We start from the raw sequence: 23657 nt of genomic DNA on the forward strand, positions 1-23657 counted from the left end.
AGCCCTAGAGTCAGTCCAGATTTGAGGGAAGTCGGGGAAATAGACCCCATTTCTGGAAGGGTGGAGTGGCATGTCCCTATAGGAGGAAACGAATTGATGGCCCAAATTGTACAAGTAGAGGGAGGACTGAGGGCAGAGGGGCTCGTCTTAGCTGGTGGGAACACCAAGGGCAGAGGAGAGTTTTGTCCCACTTTCTGTTTAGGGTTCTGGGCAGACACTGCTATGTGAGTAACTTCATGCCAGCTTAAAAGGAGTACACTTCCAAGTGACATAAGAGGACAATATGGTGAGGTCAGGTGGAGGGGGCCCCAGGGCACTCACCAAGCCTCTCTCAGCTCCTGTGTGATGGCAGAAGGAGCCAGATGTTCTGGAATTCTTTCAAGGGAGGTCTCAGAAGGCAGCTGAGTTAAGAGGCAGTGGGCTTAGGCCAGGAACTGGGTGGAAAATGAGACCCAGAGCTGGCTGTGGCACCACTGGAGGCCAGCCAGTGGCACTCTAAGGCCCTGGCCACCAGCTGTGGACATCAGCTACAGATGTCCATGGAATATCTAGGGTTGTAGAGCTAGCCGGTTTCACTCCCATGGTCACCGGGCCAGGCAGCAACCCAGACTAGCTGCTTTGCAGCAGAGGGCAGCTAGGATGTAGAGGACAACATGTGATTTGCATTCTCCATCTCTCACATCACCATAATGGAGACACTCTTCCCTCTCCCCATACACCTGGTTACTGTTGGTTTTTGGGGTATTTTTTTCCTGAGACAGAGTCTTGCTTTGTTACCCAGGCTGGAGTGCAGGGGTGTGATCTTGGCTCGCTGCCACCTCCACCTCCCAAGTTCAAGAGATTCTTCTGCCTCAGCCTCCTGAGTAGCTGGGATTACAGGCGCCCACCCCCATGCCTGGCTAACTTTTGTATTTTTAGTAGAGCCAGGGTTTTGCTATGTTGGCCAGGCTGGTCTCGGACTCCTGACCTCAAATGATCCACAAGTCTTGGCCTCCCAAAGTGCTGGGATTACAGGCGTGAGCCACCATACCCGGCCCTGGATACTGTCTTGATGAACAGAAATCTGAGTGACTGAGCATGGTGTCTAAAAAGACTGAACCTAAAGGAACTGTTTAATTTATTGCATAGGAGTAAATATTTGCCAGACTTTTCTACAGTTGGATCTCCCTTTTTCCAATAGTCTGAATAAAGTCTTCCTATGGATGTTAATATCTTAATCCTTAGAGCCTCTGGCTATATTATCTTATATGGAAAATGAGACTTTGCAGATATGGTTAAATCAAGGATCCTGAGATGGGGAGATTATCCTAGGTTATCTCAGTGGACCCTATGTTATCACAAAAGTCCTCGTAAGAGGGAGACTGGACATCAGAAGCAGAAAAAGGGAGATTATCCAAGGTTATCCCAGTGGACCCTATGTTACCACAGAAGTCCTTATAAGAGGGAGACTGGATATCAGAAATAGAAAACGGAGAGATGATGATGGAACCAGGTATTGGAGTGATGCATTTCGACGATGAAGAAGGGACCATGAGCAAAGGAAAACAGGTGGCCTCTAGAAGCTGGAAAGGGCATGGAAAGCCTCCTGCTCCCCGTGCCGAAGCCTCCAGAAGGAAGGCAGCCCTGCCAACACCTGGACATTAAATTTCCTACCCCCAGAACTATAAGAGTCAATTTGTATGGTTTTAAGCCACTAAACTTAATGTGGTAACTTGTTAGAGCAGCCAAAGGAAACTAATACACCCTTCTCGTCCTAAACCAGTCACTTAGAAACATTGAAGCTACAATTTCTTTGCTCATTTGAGTGCAGAATAAAGCTAATAGAGTTCTATTTTATTTTTTCTCCCATTCATTTTCCTAGTAAGATATTATTTCTGACTATTTGATGAGCAAGAACATTGAGGGGTAAGGAGTGAAGTTCAGTAACTTTGCCTAGGTTGAATGGTTAATGATTGAGCAGGATTAATCTAAGCTGCAGAGACACTGTCTGGGAACATCATGGAAGATCAGGGTCTCATATAAAAATGTATTAAGTAGAAGTTTATGTACAGAGTAAGCTTTCAGTATCTCAAAAATCTTATTTCTGAAGTCCTATATTGTAGCAGCTTATTGACATGATGATTCCTATAATAGAAATAATAAAACAGTTGCCACTACGTGACTCAAATTATCCCCTCCTTATTTTGAAGACTTCACTCAACTTCTCAAGAAATAACCAGTGCACCATATTTGTTCCACTTTCAATGATACAGGCACTTTTCAATTCATTTATTACTTTTGTAAAGTTTAGTTCTAATAAGGCTCATAGAGCCGTAAGAAAATCTCTTTAAACCTTGTTTTTCTATTAAAAAAATACATTCTGGGTTGTAAATTAGGAGGCCAGGAATTCTTGTTCCCTCTTTGGAGGTGATTGTGATGGTGGTTTGAGCTGTCTCCTTGCCTAGATCTAGGTACCTGGACTCCACAACTGTTCACTCTTTGCACTTCTCCGCCTGTGTAGAGATGGCATGACATTTGTCTGAACATGAGTATGCCTCCAGTTTACCTCTCCTTGAGCTTTTCTGACTTAGAAAAGTGAGCAGTTGCCCCCACTGAAGGTCTGGGGTTGCAGACTTACTTAGGGCCTGCTCATGGGTCTGGGGCATTAAAAAATAATGTCCATATGTTGGGGACAGCTTGTATTAAGAATAATCTTTGTGAGCCAGTTAATGCTGTGAGAGATTTTTTCCTGACATTGTCATTGTGCTATTTGCAGCACAAGTTCCAACAAAACAACTTTTCCATTTTATCATCGGGATTGTAGAAGCAGCATGTAAAGTAATTAAAATAATGGCACCAGGGCAATCTGTGTGAGAGATGCTGTCAGGACTGGAGACAGAATGCAGAAATTTCCAAATTTCTGTGCATACTCTTTGGTCCTTCCCAAGGAGCCTTCGTATGTGTTTCAGTCCTTGTGGAGGATGGGAAACTAGGATTTTGTCAGCGTCTGGGTATATATTGGAAGTATGGAGCTGGTAAAAAAAAAAAAATTTGCGAAGGAGATATAAAGCAGAAAATTAGGGTAAAAACACATGGTTTTTGTCTGGTCTTTTGCATTTCCTGTGTGAAAGGTGAATCCTTGAATCTGAAAATGAAAGCCATCTCCAGTGTCTCCTAGGTAATATGTCAAATACTGTCACGGACCTCAGATCCCTTTCATTGCACTCTTTGTTATTTCTGAATGTGAGCTTGACACACAAATCTTCTTTTAAGAAGGCTTTCCAGAAGGCCTACTGTAGCTGTGTGCATGCTTTAAAATAAAAGTAAATCCCTTTCTCACTTAAACAAAACAAAACAAAACACCAACCTATTTGTGTCCATGAAAAATATCTTTGCATGTCTAGACAGTAGTGCTGATCAGCTGCCTTTTGTAAGGAAGGGATACAGAAAAACTATTATTCTCCCCAGAAACCTTGTAAGGTCCTACGTGACCCAAGTGACCTCTCACTCAACTAGTGAAACAGGAGCCAGAAGTGTGCAAGGAGCCTGAGCTGGAGCTTGATGCTGATGTTATAAATCAGCCTTGGCATTACTGGGCTTTCCTGTTTTTAGCCAGCAGTCCTTGGGGACTGTTGCTGATTGAGAGTGAAAAAGATTTCGGAACCATTGTAAGTGGTGACACTGACATATCATTAGGCTTCCACCCAGATGGCATTTGTAACAGATAGAAAGGAAACTGTAATGGAATTAACTTAAAGAGGAAAGAATTAAAGCACAATTTTACAGGCATACGTAGCATGGGAAGGATCGAAAGGGAACTTTTATTTGCTCTCTGCTTTTGCTAGATACTGTGCTCGGTGTGTTGTAGGTGGACTTCAAAATAATGAGAAAAGGTTTTTGTTTTTCATTTACAGAGTGGCCAGGAGGGCCCTATGCCTGCTAGTTGAAGTTATCTGTGTTTACCTCTCTGTTTCATGTAAATTCAATTTTTTCCCTCTTCTTCTCCTGGGCATCTTCTTTTTTGTTTTTTTTCTTTTGGTTTGTTTATGACTGTAAGTCATTAAAGCAGTTCCCGAAAACTGTTCTTAGGTCTTTAGCTGTTGTTGGATGCAGTTGAGAATTTTTTGCTTTGACAATGGCCCAAAGTAAATTGTCACATGTGGTTTAAGTCTGGACCCTGCAGTGACCACTGGATTATCATATCCATATCCAGTCCATGATGCACTGAATTTGTTACTAAAATATCTTCTACCTGGAATATGAGAAAGTGCTGGGGGCATTCATTGTTTTATTGCAGGATAGCTGTTTTCCCCAATCAGCTACCTTTTTTTTTCTACATAGCTGTGGAACAAACCACATCCAAAGCATATTCAAGTGTGTGATTGACCCTCATATTGAACAGATATTAAAATTGCCCATTTCATGGCATGAGGAAGCTGCTCATTGAACAGAGATGTACCCTCCATCATCCATATCTGCACAGATGAGAGAATGGAGGTTCAGAGAAGTAAAGGAACTTGTTCAGGCCACATCGTCAGGTGAGTAGTGGAGCAAAGACTCATACCTGGTCCTGTCTGATTACAGTGCTTGTGCCTTTTAATTTTTCTTTTCTTTTCTTTTTTTTTTTGAGACAGAGTCTTGCTCTGTTGCCCAGGCTGGACATAATCTCGGCTCACTGCAACCTCCATTTCCCAGGTTCAAGCAATTCTCCTGCCTCAGCCTCCCGCCACGACACCTGGCTAATTTTTGTATTTTTAGTAGAGACAGGGTTTCACTGTGGTGGCCAGGCTGATCTTGAACTCCTGGCCTCAAGCGATCTACCCGCCTCGGCCTCCCAAAGTGCTGGGATTACCAGCGTGAGCCACTGCGCCTGGCTGGCTTGTGCCTTTTTATTACAGAGCTTTTCAAACTTCTGCAGTGAAGGACTATTTTTTTTGTTGTTTTGCTTTTGTTTTTTAAATTTCCAATCCGCTGTAATACAGGGCTGACTGCACAGGATCAGCATGCTGCTTGCATCACATGCACCTCGCCCAGGCCAGTTGGCCAACACCTAAACAGATTTACATCTTGCTCAGCAAGATGAGTCCTGCCATCACGTGGCTTGGATGTGGTGGCGATGGCCAGACTGCTGTAAATGTGGATTATCAATCCTGTAATGTACAATGCCATGGACCAGCAGTGATCAATTCACAGATCATGCTTGAAATAATACTGCTTTGGTTTAAGGGTGAGGGGAGCATCTGTCAGGGAAAAGCCAGACTCCTTTGACTAAAGAGAAGCATTGGGAGTGCAGTTGGGAGGCTAGGAATAGAATATGTGGAAGATGTACCCTTCAGCGTGCAGATGGTGTGGTTTTCTTATTCTCTCCAGGACAAACTTGAATTCCAGCAAGTCATGTTCTGATTCAGTACATGCAGATTTTTGTTCTGAAGTCAGATGGGGACATAATTGCAGTGTCCACTATAGGAAAAACACCAAGTGATTTCTAATACCTACAACAAGCACAATTTGCCTGGTAGAAAGGGGCTCAAAAAGGGGAGGGCAGGCCAGCGCCGTGGCTCATGCCTGTAATCCCACTTTGGAAGGCCAAGGTGCATGGATCGCTTGAGCCCAGGAGTTTGAGACCAGTCTGGGCAACATGGTGAAACCCCCATCTCTATAAAAAATACAGGAATTAGCTGGGTGTGGTGGTGTGTGCCTGTTGTCCCAGCTCAGGAAGCTGAAGTTGGAGGATTGTGTGAGCCCTGGAGGTCAAGGCTGCAGTGAGTTGTGATTGTGCCATTGCACTGCAGCCTGGATGACAGAGCAAGACCCTGTCTCATTAAAAAAAAAAGAATTAAACAATTTCTTAAAAAAGTGGGCTGGGTGCAGTGTCTCACGCTTGGAATCCCAGCACTTTGGGAGGCTGAGGTGGGCAGATCACGAGGTCAGGAGTTAGAGAACAGCCTGGCCAACATGGTGAAACCCCGTCTCTACTAAAGATACAAAAAATGAGGCGGGCATGGTAATGTGCCCCTATCATCCCTGCTGCTCTGGAGGCTGAGGCAGGAGAATCACTTGAACCCAGGAGGCAGAGGTTGCAGTGAGCCGAGATCATGCCATTGTACTCCAGCCTGGGCGACAGGGCAAAACTCCATCTCAAAAAAAAGAAAAAACAAAAAGGAGGAGGGCAACATCCTTGCATGAGTTTCTCCAGAAAACTTTATTAATTCACTTGGTGATTTGTTCTGCTTCCTTACTGAACATCTCCTGTACACTAGGCATTTTGCTTGATGCTTCATGATTAAGGTAGTATTCCTATACTTTGTAATTTACAGCTGCTGGAGGAAAGGAAGAAGTAACAAGAAGACATTTTAAAAATTATTAAATAGACTTGAGCATTAATTTTATTAGTTTCCCCTCTATAATTAACAAGTTTAACAAAAATACTGTTTAATGCTTACTTATATCTTTTTTAGGTGATTAAATAGGGTCTTTGTAGTAATTTTATTTTTAAGGGCTTTAATCAGGAAACTAGTATCTAACTAAAACAATGTTTCTATGGGAAAATCACATTCTACAGAAATATTTTTGACTTCAATGCTTTCCTCAAGAATAAAACCTGTCAGAAGTGTGAATACTGCCTGTACTTAGCAGAGCAATTTGTTATGTGAACCAGTATTGGTAAATGTCCCCAAATGGTACCATTGGGTTTCTTTGGCCTGAGATATTATAATAAGCTGGAATTTTATGTTCTATAAAATACAGAAAAAATACCATGGTCTATTATTTATTTATTTCTTTGTTTGAGACAGAGTCTCACTCTGGCTCCCAGGCTGGAGTGCAGTGGCGCAATCTTGGCTTACTGCAACCTCCACCTCCCAGGTTTAAGTGATTCTCCTGCCTCAGCCTCCCAAGTAACCAGGACTACAGGCGCACACCACCGCGCCCAGCTAATTTTTGTATTTTTAGTAGAGATGGGGTTTTGCCATGTTGGCCAACCTGGTCTCGAACTCCTGACCTCAGGTGATCCACCCGCCTCTGCCTCTCCAAAGTGCTGGGATTATAGGTATAAGCCACCGCACCTGGCCCATAGTCTACTATTGATAATATAGCAGACCTATTTCTATGGTGACTAAATATAACAGAAATTAATGATGTTCTCAAAAGCTTTTAAAATGATACTGAATATGAATATGTGGCAGAATAAGAAGTTTGGTCTTAAGTCTTTGATTCTGATTGTTCACAGATTCTTTTCCTTCATGTTTGATTTTACTTCTGTTTCATGGTATGGAGATCTCTTTCCCTTGGTATTGCATGTGTAGGTATGAATGACATGAACCCCTCTTCCCAACACTTTGCTGTGAGAAGTCAAAGATGCCATGTATTGCTAGGGATTTTTAATTCAGCTTCTGTCTTGAGTAGAAATGAATTTACTAGAAGAAGATGTAGAAATCTTAGTTTTATAGTAATCAATGAAAAATGAAATTTGCTTATATTTCAATGAAAAATGAAAACCGAACAGCTTCTTTATAATTTAAATCTATTAGCAATGTTTTAAGCAAAGATCTAATTAATGTATTTTTAAAAATATTGCTATTTGTCTTAGTTCCCTTGGCCAATCCTCTTTCTTATTGTCCCATTTCTGAGTTTCTGTAAAGAAAGACTTAAAAACTTAGGGCATTCTCTCTCTTGAGTCGGTCATTTTTTTTTCACTTTGGTAAAGACACCATTGTGCCTTGGTTTTAATATAAGGAAAAATGAAGGTGGGAGTGGAATTTGCATTAAATATTTGGAATTTTTCTTCCTCCCCACCCTCAACGTCTAAAATATGCATGGGATTTGGAAAACAAATTAGAAACAGGATCTTTCACAGATATTTTAAAAATGCATTTCTAAATGGTGGGGAGTTCTGATTTCTGAATAGTGCCATTTCATTTAGGAGCTTAGGTTACAAAGTTGTGTCTAATACTCTTTTTCTTTTTCTTGGTTTTTATTTTAACTTCTTAAAGATTGAAAGTCTTTTTAAGAAGTTAATATGAAATATCTACTTTGCTAATATAAAGTAGTTTGCTAGTATAAACTAATAATGGTATAAGCAATATTAATTTTATAGGTTTTTGCTGTCGTCGTTTGTTTTTGATGTGGGATATCTGCTAAGGAAATAGAGAGTAATTAGACTCAGAAATGATTTTGCTTCTTTGTCTCTCTCTGTCCCTAAACTCTTGGCTTAGTGGGAACATGGAGACCACAAAAGCTGTGATTCTTTCTCTTAGACATTAATTTTAAAATAGCCTGGGTGTGGTAGCTCATGCCTGTAATCCCAGCAATTTGGGAGGCTGAGGTGGGCAGATCAAGACCAGTCTGGGCAACATGGCGAAACTGCATCTCTACAGAAAATACAAAAATTAGCCAGGTGTGGTGGTGTGCACCTGTAGTTTCAGCTACTTGGGAGGCTGATGCGAGAGGATCACTTGAACCTGGGAGGTTGAGGCTGCAGTGAGCCATGATTATGTTACTGCCTTCCAGCCTGGGCAACAGAGCCAGACCCTGTCTCAAAAATACATAAATGAAAATAAAAATAAAAATAAATAAAAAAGGACAGATGGACTGGAACAAACCATCAAAGATGCATTTTACGAAAAACACAAGTTTGGCCACTTAGCATCAGTGTCTATTCTTGCCCACTTTTGTATACATGCTTTGCATATTCCCAAGCACACACATGGCTCAAATATGTATTCATGGAGCAAATGGATGAAGGAATTAATTGGGTGTATAACCAACTAGTTAACCAACTAGCTGATTTCATGATAGTTGAGAACTCATCTGTGTGAGTTACCATTGTGGGTTGAAATCACCTGAATTTTTCAAACAGGTACTCTCTCTCCATTTTGGTTGACTGTGTTGACAAAGAAAAAGACTCTGTAACACTCAGAAATCTAAATATAGCTTCACACAGATGCACACTTGTTATAATGATGCAGTATGGAAATTAACTATGGATTGAATTTTAATTATTTAAACTGCACACATCTCCTACCCCTTCCTCCCTCTATTGTATCACATGTAATTACATTATTATACATCAGTCATTTAACCAGGGTAAACAATAATTGCTGGAAAACTAAGATTTTTAATTTGAAGAAAGGAATTGCTAAGTAAATGAAAGGGAAACATACAAATGTACTACTGTGTGATTCTTTTGTGTAGCTGTTTGTTTAGCAATTCAGGAAGTGACTTAAACTTTGCCTGCCAATATTGGATGCTAGATTTTTATCAAAGGAAAGGTCCTATCATTTTTCATGTGTGTTTAGTTAGAGATTTGTTTAAATGGAAACATAAGCTAGCAAGCAACAGTTTCACTTTTGGGGAATGATTTCCCTCATAAAAGCTTCATGTCTTATGCTCCAAGGTAAAGAGAAAAAAAAATCATATTGGATGTTTTTTTTCTTTCTGCTCTGGGAAGTGCATCAAATGTAACCAACACAGTGAATTCAGACCACCTGTGAGATTCCAAATTGCTTTTCCTGAATCGTTGTTGAATTAAATAACAACATTTGATTATGGTACTTAAAGCAATTCAAGGAATATTCAGATGAATCAGTGGATAAACACATTTAATAGTAGTATGGACTTTGCTCTTATTGCAGATGGATTATTATCCAATGAAACCATTCTTCTTTCATGCTGTAAAGCTTTCCAGATTTCAGGAAGCCAGGGCAGCTGTATTTTTTTAAACCTTCACATGTGATCCAAAAGTACCATTTCCTAGGAGAAACGAAGATTTGTTAATTTACAGTATTTGTAAGCAATGGCTAAACTCTTTTCTGTAAACATCAGAAATACACCTGGTGAAGGAAAGCTCTTCTGCCAGATAAAATGGAATGTTCTCAGTTAACCAAGGGAGCAGCTCGGATGAGAGAGGCCCATGGAACAAGTGCTGCTGAGCATCTGATTCCAGCCTGTGAAGGATGTGAGGGAGTTTGCCTTCCCTCAGGGCTAGAGAACTATTCATATAAGCAACTCAGCAATTTCTGTCTGTATTGCTCACTTTGTCTTGATGTCTTGAAGAATATGCTCACTTAAAACTCGTAGACTCAAGGAAAGGCAAGCTGGCTAGATTTAAATAAAACTGAATCATAGAAGAGGCTACATCTGTCAGAGAAAACTCTGTAATCATGGACAGTGCAGATATTCCTATCTGGATAGGTATTGTCCGTGGGACTGAAGATAGCTGAAATGTGTGCAAGAGATGGCTCAGAGATTGAAGAGTGCTTCCAATTTCTGTGAGTCTGAATAGTTCTAAAAATGTAGAGACTCATTTGGTTTGAGTTTATGTTCTGGCAGGTATTCTTTGTATAAAAATTCTGTTTTTGCTACTCCTAAACAGCTTTTTGGTGACTTTTCAGTCATATTACATATGACTGAAATATATGTATGTGTATGTGTGTGAGTGTGTATATATATATATGTATACACACACACATACACATACATATAGAGTGCAGGGCATAGCATAAGTTTATTAATGTTTCATTGAGAAGGTAAGACTGAAATACAATTACAGAATGTTGAGGAAAATCTATATTAATATATGAGTTTGACCTTAAGGGTAGGTCAGTGGACCTTGAACTATTTGGTTGGCGTCAGGCCGTGCCTGTGGTGTCTCTTCATTGGCCAACACAATGGCATCTTTGTCTGGGAATCTCTACCTCTCATTAGGGTGGTCAACATATCACAGTGGTCTTTCCCTTCCCAAATAACTGTGAGAACAAAAGTGCCAATACAAGCATAAGCCCTTGCCAAGTACAACAACATGAGGTTCCATCAGCCCTAAAGAGGGGCAACCTAAGTTGGTCATCACAGCAATGGGATTTTCAGTCTTGCTCAACATTGGGGATTTGAATAGCTCTTAGGATAATCTCTTCTCTAGTGGTTAAGGATATAGTCCCCATGAAAGAAATCTGCTTATGGGCAATATTTTGCGGAAATCTGACCATCCACAGTCTGATGTGATGGCCAGGCTACCAGACTGAGGTTAAAGAGCTGAGTTATTTACTGACAAAGTCACCAACTTCTTCTAGCTCAGCATCTTGCTTAATAACCACTGTGTGCTTTTGTAGGCACATGAAGAGAATATTCAACATTTTCCCATTCTTTTTTTTTTTTTTTTTTTTTTTGAGACACCCAGGCTGGAGTGCAGTGGCGCAATCTCGGCTCACTGCAACCTCCACCTCCGAGGTTCAAGCAATTCTCCTGCCTCAGCCTCCCAAGTAGCTGGAACTACAGGTGCACACCGCCACGCCTGGCTAATTTTTATATTTTTAGTAGAAACAGGGTTTCACCATGTTGGCCAGGATGGTCTTGATCTCCTGACCTTGTGATCCACCCGCCTCAGCCTCCCAAAGTGCTGGGATTACAGGCGTGAGCCACAGCGCATGGCCCCCATTCTTTATTAAACTTTTAGGAAGCCTATTTATATCTCAAGCCTCTGATTGGCAGCAGTTGATTGATTGTCCATGAAAGGTGGACTTTTACCATTCTATGTTCCCAAGCTTTACTTAGGCAGAAAGCCATTGCCATCTTCTGAGACGAACCCCTGTAATGTAAACATAAAGCAGGAAGGATCATAGGCACCTGTGGAATTGTCCTCAAATTTTTTGGCAATGAAAATTGCAACTGAAGCACTGCTAATATTTTCAAGAAAAACACTAAAATGGATTGTTACAATTAGTTCCTCCAATTAGGTATAGAAAAGCATAGAAGTATGTGAAGGTTTCCTTATCTGTTTATCCAGTGACCTGTATCTTTCCACGATACTTTCAAATGGAATTTATTTAGCCTAAAAATGGAAATTAATTTTACACTGATGGCCTGAGATTAGAGTTTCTTTGCATTCTGGAGATGAGGGTAGCTACTGACCTTTCTATCTTGCTTTATTATCTGTTGGTCTTGGCAGTACCTTTCTCTTCCAGGATGCATTCCCAGAATGGTTCAGTGAAACAAATGCTCTTTGGAGGACTTTGGCTCTTTGTGGCTGAGATAAATATATATCAACTTAAAGTGGGTTTTATTTTCCTCTGTGAATGAGTTCCTAGAGAATTGAAATTGTGGAAAGAACTAAAAGCTCAAATATAACAGAATGAAGTTTCCCTAAAGGATTACGGTCTGAAGCCTCAGTACATTGGGTAATTTTGTTAAAATAGGTTCTTCTTGTCAAAGGGTTTGAGGGTTGCTGTCAGTCTATTTTCAAAACTGAAGATGAGGAGAATGATTGTCAACTGCAGGTTCAATTGGAACATCGTGGGGAGAAAAATCTCTATTCTGCTAGTCGTTGGTTTTTGAAGCACAGATGGGGCCTGTGAGATTTGGGTGGCATGATGAGGGGAGGGGAGTAAGGGGCAATGCAGCAGGGTATAGGAGATTTAGACTCACCTTCCTAGTCCTGTTGCAGTTTTGAAACCTCTGAGTCTATTAGTGTCCGACAAAAGTGTTTGTTAAAATAGATCAAAGACTAGATTTCTAACCATTAGGGAAGGGAAAGACATTCTCAGAGATTCACAAATATACGTAGTTAATGGAACCATAACTTTTAGAAGTCAGTGTTCACAGGACAGATGGGAATAGCTGGAATGAAGTGAGCTTTGAATGCTGATTGCTTTATTTTATACTAGCTAATGAGTGAATGTGCCACACATCCTCTAACCTTTCTGGAATGGTGAACAAATGGATAGATGTGCTGAGTAAGTGTTGGAAGACAACTACATGAACGCTTAGGCAAGTAGGAGGAATTTAAAGAAATAAACCATGTGTTTACAATTAAACTAGGAAAAGCCTGTATATAAATCCAATTGGTAACACTTTATATAAAGATAAATGATAAAAGTCCTTAATATTTTTCATGATCTTTCAAAGTTTCTTTAAAAGTGGCAAGTGGCCTCAGAAATTTGAATTATCATGAAAGGAAAAGGAAGAATGACTTAAGGATGTGTATGTGTGTGATTCTGAGTTAAAGATTCTGGTATAGATCAGTGTCGTGGAGACATTAGAGACAAATTTGAAGGTTAAATTTATTCAATGGGCCAGGTGTGGTGGCTCATGCCTGTCTGTAACTCCTGCACTTTGGGAGGCTGAGGCAGGCAGATCACTTGAGCCCAGGAGTTTGATACCAGCCCGGGCAACATGGTGAAACCCTGTCTCTACTAAAAATATAAAAAATTAGCTGGGCATGGTGGCATGTGCCTGTAGTTCTAGTTACTCAGGAGGCTGACGTGGGAAAATCACCTGAGCCTAGGAGCTTGAGGCTGCAGTGAGCTGAGATGGCCACTAACTGTACCACTCCAGCCTGAGTGATAGAGCGAGACCCTGTCTCAACAACAAACAAACAGCGCTCCCAAAACCCAACAACAAATAAATTTATTCATTGCATTTCAAGAGGAGCGAGTGTTTTGAGAAAAGACAAGGACTTTTGGTAAGTTGGGTTAAATACTGATATCTGCTTCTTTAACAGGATCACTGTTCTTGTCTATATCTGGAAAGAAGACAAACCTTGGGCAGCAAAATGCTGTTTTTATTATTAATGCAGTGATGTCAATCCAAACTAGATGACTGTGATTCATGGAATCTTCAAGGAAAACCAAATATTCTTTTTTAATAAAGTAATGGAGCTGGGAATTGCACATCTGCTCTTAAAAATCTGTTTTTCATAATACAGAACATATGTTAATCATCACATCTTTTATTAAACTGAAGGAAAATTCTTGTTGAGTAGATTAATTCTGGATCCTGAAAATGCGGGACCATGGAGACGAGCATATTGAGACAAATGTCTGTCTGTCTTACCAACTTACCTCTAGAACAGTGATTTTCACACTGCTGGATGTGACCTTCACGAGGGTAATGAAATCAAGCTAGTGGGTTGGGAGTAGCATTTTTTTTTCGTTTTTGAGACAGGGTCTCCCTCTGTCTCCCAGTCTGGAGTGCAGTGGCGCGATTTCCGCTGACTGCAACCTCTGCCTCCCGGGTTCAAGCGATTCTTCTGCATCAGCATGCCTAGTAGCTGGGATTACAGGCGTGCACCACCACGCCTGGCTAATTTTTGTGTTTTTAGTAGAAACATCGTTTTGCCATGTTGGCCAGGCTGGTCTCAAACTCCTGACCTCAGGTGATCTGCCTGCCTTGGCCTCCCAAAGTGCTGGGATTATAGGAGTGAGCCACCATGCCCAGCCTGGGAGTAACACTTTAAAAAAATGAAATGGAGTAGAAAATGCAGAGTAGATTGTAGGAGCTTTTGGGAGCTTTTGCATTATTGCTCTCTCTTGTGTGTCTACACAGAGGTGTCTGCAGTCATGATGTAGGAGGTAACTTTCCTGTATTTCTCCTAGAGCTTCAGCTTTAGGTTCGCTTTAGGTTGGTGGGACCAGCAAAATCCCACCCCAAATTGTAGAGGTCTGGCTGACTGGTTGAGGCTAGGGTGATGTCTGATTGAGAAGGCTCGAAGACTCAACCACAGCTTTTGAGTCTCTGATTCTGCAGTTACATTATACCTGCAGGTTCAGGGCCTGGGGTTGTCTGTTTCCTCACAGATATTTATCACAGTGCTCTCTCCTTGGCCTGCACTGACCCAAGAATCAGAAGCAGTATGTCAGTGCGTAAGGAAGCACAATTCATTAATTTTTTTTTTTTAAGATTTTTTTGGTAACAGTTTTATTGAGAAATAATTCATATACCACACATTTTATCAATTTAAAATATGCAAATCATGCTTTTCAGTATATTCACAGAGCTGTGCAAGCATCACCCATATCAATTTTGGATTATTTTTATGACTTCGAAAGGAGACCTTGTACCCTTTAGTTATCATTTCCCAACCTTTCCTTTCTTGGGCTGAGGCTGTAGCCTCCGCGGACGCCTCGAGAGAAAAGATGAACTTTGGCATCTGTAGGCTGATACGGTGGTCTCCAAACTTTCTTTATTTATTAAATATTCAGTAAAAAAGCTTTTGAGCATGTACCCCCAATTTACGTAGATGGAAATACATTTGTTGACTTCTATTTCAGGCTTTAAAAAAAGAAAATAAAACATTTGTGAATGATGTATGCCACTGTACTGATACAGTATTACATTATCAAACACACAGAGTTCAGCACTTAGTAAAAAAAAAAAAGCTGGTGTTTTCTCCACACGCCCCTGTGACTCAGCCTCTGTGGGCCTCCCTCCCATTTTGATGGCCTTCAGTTAGCGTATACAGGCCCAGTTTGGTCTGGGCTCAGCTGACCCCTGGACCTCTCTCTCTCATCCCCTGGCACCCTTCCAACCCACTCCTTGCTCTCTGGCCTTGCAGAACTCCAGGCAGTGCTCCCAGATGCTGGCTTTTCTCTCCCGATGACACCCCACTATCTTGACTTTCCCTCTACGTGGAATGTTCTCCCTGTCCCCGTCTTTCTGGCGAACTTGGTCTAATTCACACAGCATATGCCCAGGTTTACCTCTTCTGCTAGTTTTCCTTACTCTCTGAAGCCCAGCTAGATGGGCCTACCTCCTTTCCCCCTTAACAGCTATACCTGTTTATTGTAACAATATATTTATTTGTTTGTTTCCCATTTTAGGCCCCAGGGATTGGACTTGTACCTTGCTTACATTTTCTCCCCCACCTTCTCTCTCTCTTACTTTCTTATTACAGCAGTGTTGATAAGTATATTCTCCCTTATACATGAATCTTTGCACTTTCCCGCATGTCTTCCTAGGGATAGATTCCTAGAATGTCGATGCCACTTTTTGGTCATAGTTAAAAAAATCCAGAAAAATGGATTGAGACCAGATTGTGAAGTAACTTGAACCTCAGATCTCCAAACATTAAAGCTTATTGATTGGGCACTAATCATATGAGTTTGCTAGAGCTGCTGTAACAAACTACCACCAAGTGGGTGGCTGGAACAACAGGATTTATCATCTCAGCAGTTCTGGAGGCTGGAAGTCCAAAAGCAGAGTGTTGGCAGGGTTGATGTCTTCTGAGGGCTGTGGGGAAGGATCTGTGCCAGGCTTCTTGGCCTTCTTCAGGTTCACCTGACATTCTCCCCATATGCCTGCCTGTGTACCCAGATTCCCCCTTTATGATGGCACCAGTCACATTGGATTAGAGGCCCACCTTATTCCAGTGTGACCTCATTGTAGCTTAACAAATTACATCTGTAATGACCCCATTTCCAGATAAGGTCACATTCTGAAGGTACTGGGGGTTACGACTTCATATGAGTTTGCAGAGTGGCGCACAATTCAGTCCATAATATTTGATTGACACAAAATTAAAGTTATATATTATTAGGGAGATTTGATACACTTATAATGTCAAATCTTCCTAGTTAGGAACAAGATATATTTCTCTTTTTATTTAAGATTTATTTATATTTATTTCATCCAGTCAATTTTATAGATTTATTGGGTTTGGGGCCTTAGAAAGTTAGAATATTTGTAAAATGGGATCAGACCAGGAAGAATATGGGTAAATCACATTAGGGAAGTAAGAGAATGGAGTGGGGTGACTGGCATATAGTTGGCACTCCATGAGTGTCTGTGGAGTAAATTTGCTGCATGAGTAGAGGGAATCAAAGTTAAAGAACATTTAATTTTGCAACGTAAAAGTTGTAGGGGATGATGGCCAGGTGTGGTGGCTCACACCTGTAATCTCAGCACTTTGGGAGGCTGAGGCGGGCGGATCACTTGAGGTCAGGAGTTCGCCTGGTCAATGTGGTGAAATCCCGTCTCTACTGAAAATACAAAAATTAGCTGGGCATGGTGGCGAGCACCTGTAGTCCCAGCTACTCAGGAGGCTGAGGCAGGAGAATTGTTTGAACCCGGTAGGCAGAGGTTGCAGTGAGCTGAGATCACACCACTTCACTCTAACCTGGGCCATAGAGTAAGACTCTCTCTCTCTCAAAAAAAAAAAAAAAAAAAAAGTTGTAGGGGATGTTGCTGTACAGTTTGGGTACTTACATACTTGAATTTGTCTAAGATTGTCCTTTATCAGGACAGATTGAGTTCTCAATTTGATAATTCCCTTTGTGTATATGGGTCATCATAGAGGAAGTGTAGAAGCTGAAATACTATTATGAGAAAAGACTGCATAAAATAAACTCATTACCACCAAGATCTCCTTTTCCTTCTTTAGTCTTTAGAAATACAGATGATTGAAAATTTACATTACATGGAAAAAATAAGAAACACCCTAAAAGGGTAATTATTTTATTTTTATTAATTTATTTTTTGAGATGGAGTTTCACTCCTGGTGCCCAGGCTGGAGTGCAATGGCACGATCTTGGCTCACCGCAACCTCCGCCTCCCGGGTTCAAGCTATTCTCCTGCCTCAGCCTCCCGAGTAGCTGAGATTACAGGTATGTGCCACCACGCCTGGCTAATTTTTTTTTTTTTTTGTATTTTTAGTAGAGACAGGTTTTCTCCATGTTGGTCAGGCTGATCTCAAACTCCTGACCTCAGGTAATCTGCCCGCCTCGGCCTCCCAAAGTGCTGGGATTACAGGCATGAGCCACCGTGCCCGGCCCGAAAGGGTAATTATTTTAAAACACTTTTATTTTTATGGTTGAAAGAAGGCTCACAGATCCCCCGTCCTGCTATATTCTGTTGCATTTCCAACTCTTGAGAGTCTTTCCCTCCCCCGGGACCTCTCCTCTCTCCCTTCTCCCCCATGGAGTGCTGGTTCAGGAATATTTGAGGATTGGCCTATTGTGCAAACACTCAACATTGCGTCTTTCATCTCAAATCCTACAGCTGAAAGCAGAAACATTTTAAATTTGAAAGAATGGGAAACCTTTGCAATTCACAGATTTGCAGTTCCTGGTTTCAAACACTTGCCTTGATATTTGTTACTTTAGTTCTCAGTTAAAACCTCTCCCTTCGGGGTAGCACTGTATGTTCAATTATTGCATTCTTTCCTTTCCTTTCGTCTTTTTTATTCTGCACAAAATTTCATCCCTTTAGCTAAGCTCCCACCTGCACCATCCTCTTACCTTTTTTCCAGATGTCTCCATGCTGGGAAGCCTCTGCCAGTTGGACTTGTTTCTCAGGGGAGGCTTCATTCACCACTTTGCCTCCTCATAAGCCCTAGGCACGCTTTCTGGATAAACTCTTTCTTCTTTTCTTCTCAGGATCAAACAACTTAGTCCCCGCTTGGCTCTTCCCCTAGGCTCCAGCTCTAGTCTGTAGAGCCTCTCCCCACTGCCCTCCAGTATAATATTGAAAGAACTGACAAAAAGGCAAAAGCATGTTTTTGCTACTATGGCAACCATGCCCAGCCACATCTTCTCTCCCTTTTGAAGTTCCTTCCTTATTTTATTTATGTAAAGTTATCAGATAAAGCTGAGCTTCATGTTTTTAACTGTTTCCAGCCCTCATTTGAAGACTTGGCCTTATTTCCTTTCATAAGCCTTCATTATAGCTGTTTGGTACATGGATTTCTTCATCACGGATACCTAGAATATTTTCCCTGCCAATGGCCCCTAGAGCACTTCATTGTCTCTGGATGTACAAGTCCCTGTGTGAGAGGTAGTCAGTCGCTTTTCAAAGTGATTATGCCAACTTATCCTTCTACCAGTGCTATATTTGAGTTTCAGTTCCCTGCATCCTCATCAACACTGGGCTTTGTTGTATTTTTTGATAATTGCCTTTATGATATTCTCCTAGCTCCCTGAACTTTGTCTTCTCATCATACTTGTTTAATGCCCTTGCCAGTCTGTAGACTCTAAGAGGCAGGGATGGTGCCTGTTTGTTTACCATTCCACTCTCAGGAGTTCCTGAAATCCAACACCTCCTTCCTTCTTCTGCACCGCAAGGCCAGTTTCACATGCCAAATCTTCTGCAAAGCCTTCCTCAATCCCTCAAAATCAGATGGCTCTTCCTTTTTTGGGGTCCTCTGTTGTTAATAGCAGTTTTTGTGCCTTTTTAATGTTCACCATGTCTTATATCTAAATGTGTACTTTTCTGTTGCCCTCAATAGATTAGCTGGTTCTCGAGGGTGGAGAAGATCTTCCTCATCTTTGCAGCACCCATGGTACCGGTGCCATGTATGTTTTAGGTGCTTGATAAATATTTGAGTGAATACTTCAGTGCCTGCTGTGTTCTGGGAAATCATTCACACCCTTCTTACTTGATGATACTCAGTGCTGTTGCTGACACAAAGGATATGTAGGTTGTTTATCGGTGGCCAGGTGGTGCTCTAGAAGGACTGCAGCAAACAAGAGGACTTTTCACCCCACACCTGCCCCAGTGCTGGGATTGTCCAACCTCTTCATCTTTGTCAGTGGGTTAGGGAAAAAATGGTAATTATGAGATACCGTATATATAGATACACACACACATATACAGTTGGCCCTTGAACAATGCAGGGGTTATGGGCACTGAACCCCACCTAGTCAAAAATCTGTGTATAACTGTTGACTCTGCTCAAACTTAACTGCTAATAGCCCACTATTGACCAGAAGCCTTACTGATAACATAGTCAGTTAACATATATTTCGTATGTTATGTGTATTATATACTGTATTCTTACAATAAAGTAAGCTAAAGAAAAGAAAATGTTCTTTAGAAAATCATAAGGAAGAGGAAATATATTTACTATCCATTAAGTGGAAGTGGATCATCATAAAGTCTTTATCCTCATTGCCTTCACTTTCAGCAGGCTGAGGAGGAAGAGGAGGAGTTGGTCTTGTTGTTTCAGGGATGGCAGAGGCGGAAGAAAATTGACATGTAGCTGGACTCGTGAAGTCCAAACCTGTGTTATTCAAGGGTCAACTGCATGTATGTATTTATTTTGTGAGATTTCTGTTTATATCCTTTGCTCTTTTCTCTTTTGGGATATTTGTCTTGCTTGTATAACCTCTTCCTACATTAAAGGTATTAATACTCTCTCATGTCACTCACTTATTTGTTATCTAAAGCTTGTTTCTTAGGATGAATCTCCAGCCTGAGTGCCTCTATTTATCTCATTTCTCTGAAGGGAACAGTCTTTCTTTTTCCACCCTTCTGTTCGTCTTCCATCTGCCTCCCCTCTTCTACCCTTCTCTCCTTGCCCCGCCTCCTCCAACACTCTTACTCTGGTCAACACCAAGTCATCCTTCCTATCTAAGTTTAAATATCACTGCTTTGGAGAAGCCTATCTGGTCCTCCCCTCCTACTTCATGTCAATCAATCTCCCTGTGCCCTGTTATTCTCTTTCAATGCCCCCCACCCTCACCACATTCTCTCCCGTAACTGCCTTCATGCTCCCTTCATGACCCTCACCATCATTAGCAGTTACATGCACATGTAATGTTTTTATCCACTGCTACAATGTAAATCTCTTCCAGGACTGGGATAAAATCTGGTAAATAAGGGAATGGGTAAATTAAACAGCCAAGTGATTCTCTTTGATCACTGTTTTATTAAACTAAAATGATTTCTGTTTCATTAGTTGGTAAAGAAATTGTTTAAAGACTTCCACTTGCACTCTGAAAAAAATTTTATGTTTGCTAATGGAAATTAATAAAAATGGAGTGTTTTTCAAATGGGTGGATGATGGGGAGGGGAGAGAGAGAGAGAGAGAGAGAGAGAGAATGTGCATCTGGGAGCTAAACTACTGCATATTTGAGAGTAGGTGGGGCCAGCTGTTCGTTCTGTGCTGGAGGATGCCGCACCCCTCCTGGTGTGTTTCCCCAAGCTCTGGGAGAAATCTGTAGCATTCAAACAGTCCCCTGAGTATGTGTCACAAGTAGTGTATCTAGTGGCAGTGCACATTTCACAGCTATTGCTAAAAGATAAAGCAGAGACGCAAGCTATGCAGGGCACGTCAACATTCACAGCAAGCTATTTTCTAGAAAGCACTTGTGAATCTGATCTGATTATTAGGCTGTTTTCAATGCATGGTAGGTATGGTTTAAGGGCAATCCAATGCTCAGTGGTGAGAAGATGAGAGATCGAAATCCTGACCTTCTCTGATTCTGCATTAAATGCTTTGATGGCACAGAAAATGTATACCTGAGAGTTTTATAGCTGTGCTTGTGTGCGTACGTGTGTGTGTGTGTGTGTGTGTGGTCAAATTTCATGAAAACATGCTTCTTTGACTGATTAGTTGGGGTTATTGACATGAATACCATAGATACAGTCATAAAATGTACTGTATTTCTCCATGGGTTTGAGTATTATAAATATTTATGTGTCGTTGATTCTCTAGAATGCAACTTTTCCAGATTAAAAGGAAAACAATAGCAGATCATTCTGAAATGAAGAAAGGGAGGCTGCTATCAATTATAGTGTTTAAAAGTATGGCTTTAGATAAAAGGATGATTTGTTATTTAATGTATCAAACAATATTGTGAGCAAATTCTGGTTGACCACATCTGGGTGTGTTCCCCTTAACTCTAAAAGGAGAGGGGTGAGCCAGGAGTGATTAGTTTGGAAACAGTCCAGGGGCAGAGAGGGTGGGGCTGGATTGTATGGAGTGGGGAGAAACACTGCTCAGCTTGGTTTTTACAAGTCAGAATGGGTATTTGAAGAGGACGCTGCTTTCATCCTGCTGGGTGCAAGGTCAGCTGCAGATGCTCTTTCATTGTTTCTTTCTAATCAGCTTCTAAGAATGTGGCTTAAACGCTCAGCTATTTCCAGGTGGTTGGCATCATTTATTGAGTTGTTTGCTAGAGTTATTTCATACGCTGCCTAAAATGACTCAAAAAACAAAAAAACCCAAATAAAACAGCTGTACGGCAAACATGCTGATGAGGACCTCTGCATTTAGTTGCTTCGACTCAGCACACAAGTTAATTTAATGTTTTGAGTTTGGTGACTTATTCAAATCCTAAATTGTTACTGCTGTAGTTAGTCTGTAATGTCAAGAGTCTTGTTAATCATGGTAGTTACATTAACCTGTTGTTAAAGAAAGACTCTTCGACCTCAGACAAGATATCCAATGGTGGTACCTTCTGACTTGATACTAACACATAAGAAATCTCTTGTTCCTTTAAAATAACTAGTAAAATTATTTACCTGGTTAGTGAATTTGCATTTCAACATTCTTTTATTTCCAATTTTATTTAATTCCTGGATGTGAGACACACTTTTTGTTTGTTTGTTTGTTTTGTTTGTTTTTGCCTGCATGAGTTCTTGTAATACCAGTGAAACAGCTAAATCAGTATCTTTGATGGCAATAGTGAGTTTGTCAGTGAGACGATTTGGCCTATTGAGGTTGTAAAACTTATGACTCCATAGCTGCATGAGCTTTAATGGCCATTTTCCAGAAACATGGCTAGGTTTATATTTCTCACACAGCTTAAATTTTAGGTTTATGTCAATTTTTGTTTTTGGCCTTACCCTGGATAGTTTTATTTGCATCTTTGATGCAAATTTTCTCATTTTTCTTATTATGTTTGATTGTTTTGGGTGTGTGCATGTGCGTGTGTGTGTGTGTGTGATGTTTTCATGCCCAAAAGAGCAATTGCAAATTCCCTGGGTACACCAAGTAATATGCCTTGTCTTAAGCAACTAATTAGACAAAATTGCTTTTTTATCAGACTCATCTAAATTTAAAACAATACTGTATGCCCTTGACCATCTTCTTTGACCAGTGTTGCAGTTTTGACAGAGACGCTAAGGCAGAGGGAGGGAGGAGATGCTGCCTTTATCAATGGGCTGCTGCTTTATAACAAACCATCTGCTCTAGTTATTAGGTTGGTGCAAAATAATTGCACTTTTTAGCATTACTTTCAATGGCAAAACATAGTGGCTGAAAACAATGACAGCATTTGTTTCACTCACAGACCTGCAATTTGGTCAGAGTTCTGCAGGGCTAGCTTGTCTCTGTTCCACTCACTGTCAGCTGGGTCAGCTCAGAGGTTTGGGGCTGGAATCATCTGAAGCTTGTTTGCTCACATGTCTGGTGGTCGATGCTACAGGTCAGCTGAGACTTTAGCGAGACTGTCAACCACCATACCTACATGTGGCCTCTCCATGTGGCCCGGGCTCCCTCACAGTATGGGGGCTGAGTTTCAAGGCGCGAAGACAATATTCTCTTCCTATGTAAGAGCAGCAGTCTCTGTCACAGAGGCTAAGACCATCAGAGCTTGAGGGCACAAAGGGAAATTCTACTTGGAACCTGGCATATCAAACCTGAAAATTCAGAATTTATACTTTGGTTAGATACAGAGAAAATGCACGTGTGCTCTCTACAGTAGATGTAACAAATCTCTTGAGTTTATTAGATACATAGCTCTCAATTTAGACAAGTTTTCTGAAATATATACCTTAATTTCTCAATTGGCAATTAATTTCATCTTGCTTTCACAGTCTTACTGACATTATTCTGCTTATAATAAATTTGATTATCTTGTTGAATAGGTATGGACAGTTTATTTTCTGGAGGCCTATAGAGAGAGACCTTGAGGAGAATTATGGATTGATATTTTTATATAACGTAGGGAAATTATGTGGATTTTAACTGGGTCCATTATACCATTGGCTTGAGAGGTGATGTGATATTAATAAGAACTAACATTTTTTGAGCATTTTTTCTGTCCTAGGCACTGTTGTAAGTACTTTAAATAAATTGCTCATTTAATCCTCCCAATAGTACTGAAGCAAGTAGTTTTATTATTTTTATTTTATAAGTGAAAAAACAGTGGCCCAGGGAGGCTAAGTAGCTTAGCCCAAATCATAGA

At 40.9% G+C, this 23657-nt stretch overlaps 1 protein-coding gene and 1 long non-coding RNA gene across 9 annotated transcripts in view; one reads left to right on the forward strand and one right to left on the reverse strand.

Annotated features, from left to right (window-relative positions):
• LIMCH1 (LIM and calponin homology domains 1) overlaps positions 1-23657 on the forward strand; it is a 339570-nt gene that overhangs the window by 72620 nt on the left and 243293 nt on the right. The gene's annotated exons all lie outside the window — the stretch shown is intronic.
• On the reverse strand, positions 8075-18272 carry LOC129397586 (uncharacterized). The gene is made up of 2 exons (XR_008625131.2): positions 17985-18272; positions 8075-9729 (listed from the first exon to the last, which is right to left on the reverse strand). It is a non-coding gene; the product is annotated as an uncharacterized LOC129397586 (long non-coding RNA).

Source organism: Pan paniscus, chromosome 3, assembly GCF_029289425.2.
Source record: "Pan paniscus chromosome 3, NHGRI_mPanPan1-v2.0_pri, whole genome shotgun sequence".
Lineage (NCBI taxonomy): Eukaryota > Metazoa > Chordata > Mammalia > Primates > Hominidae > Pan > Pan paniscus.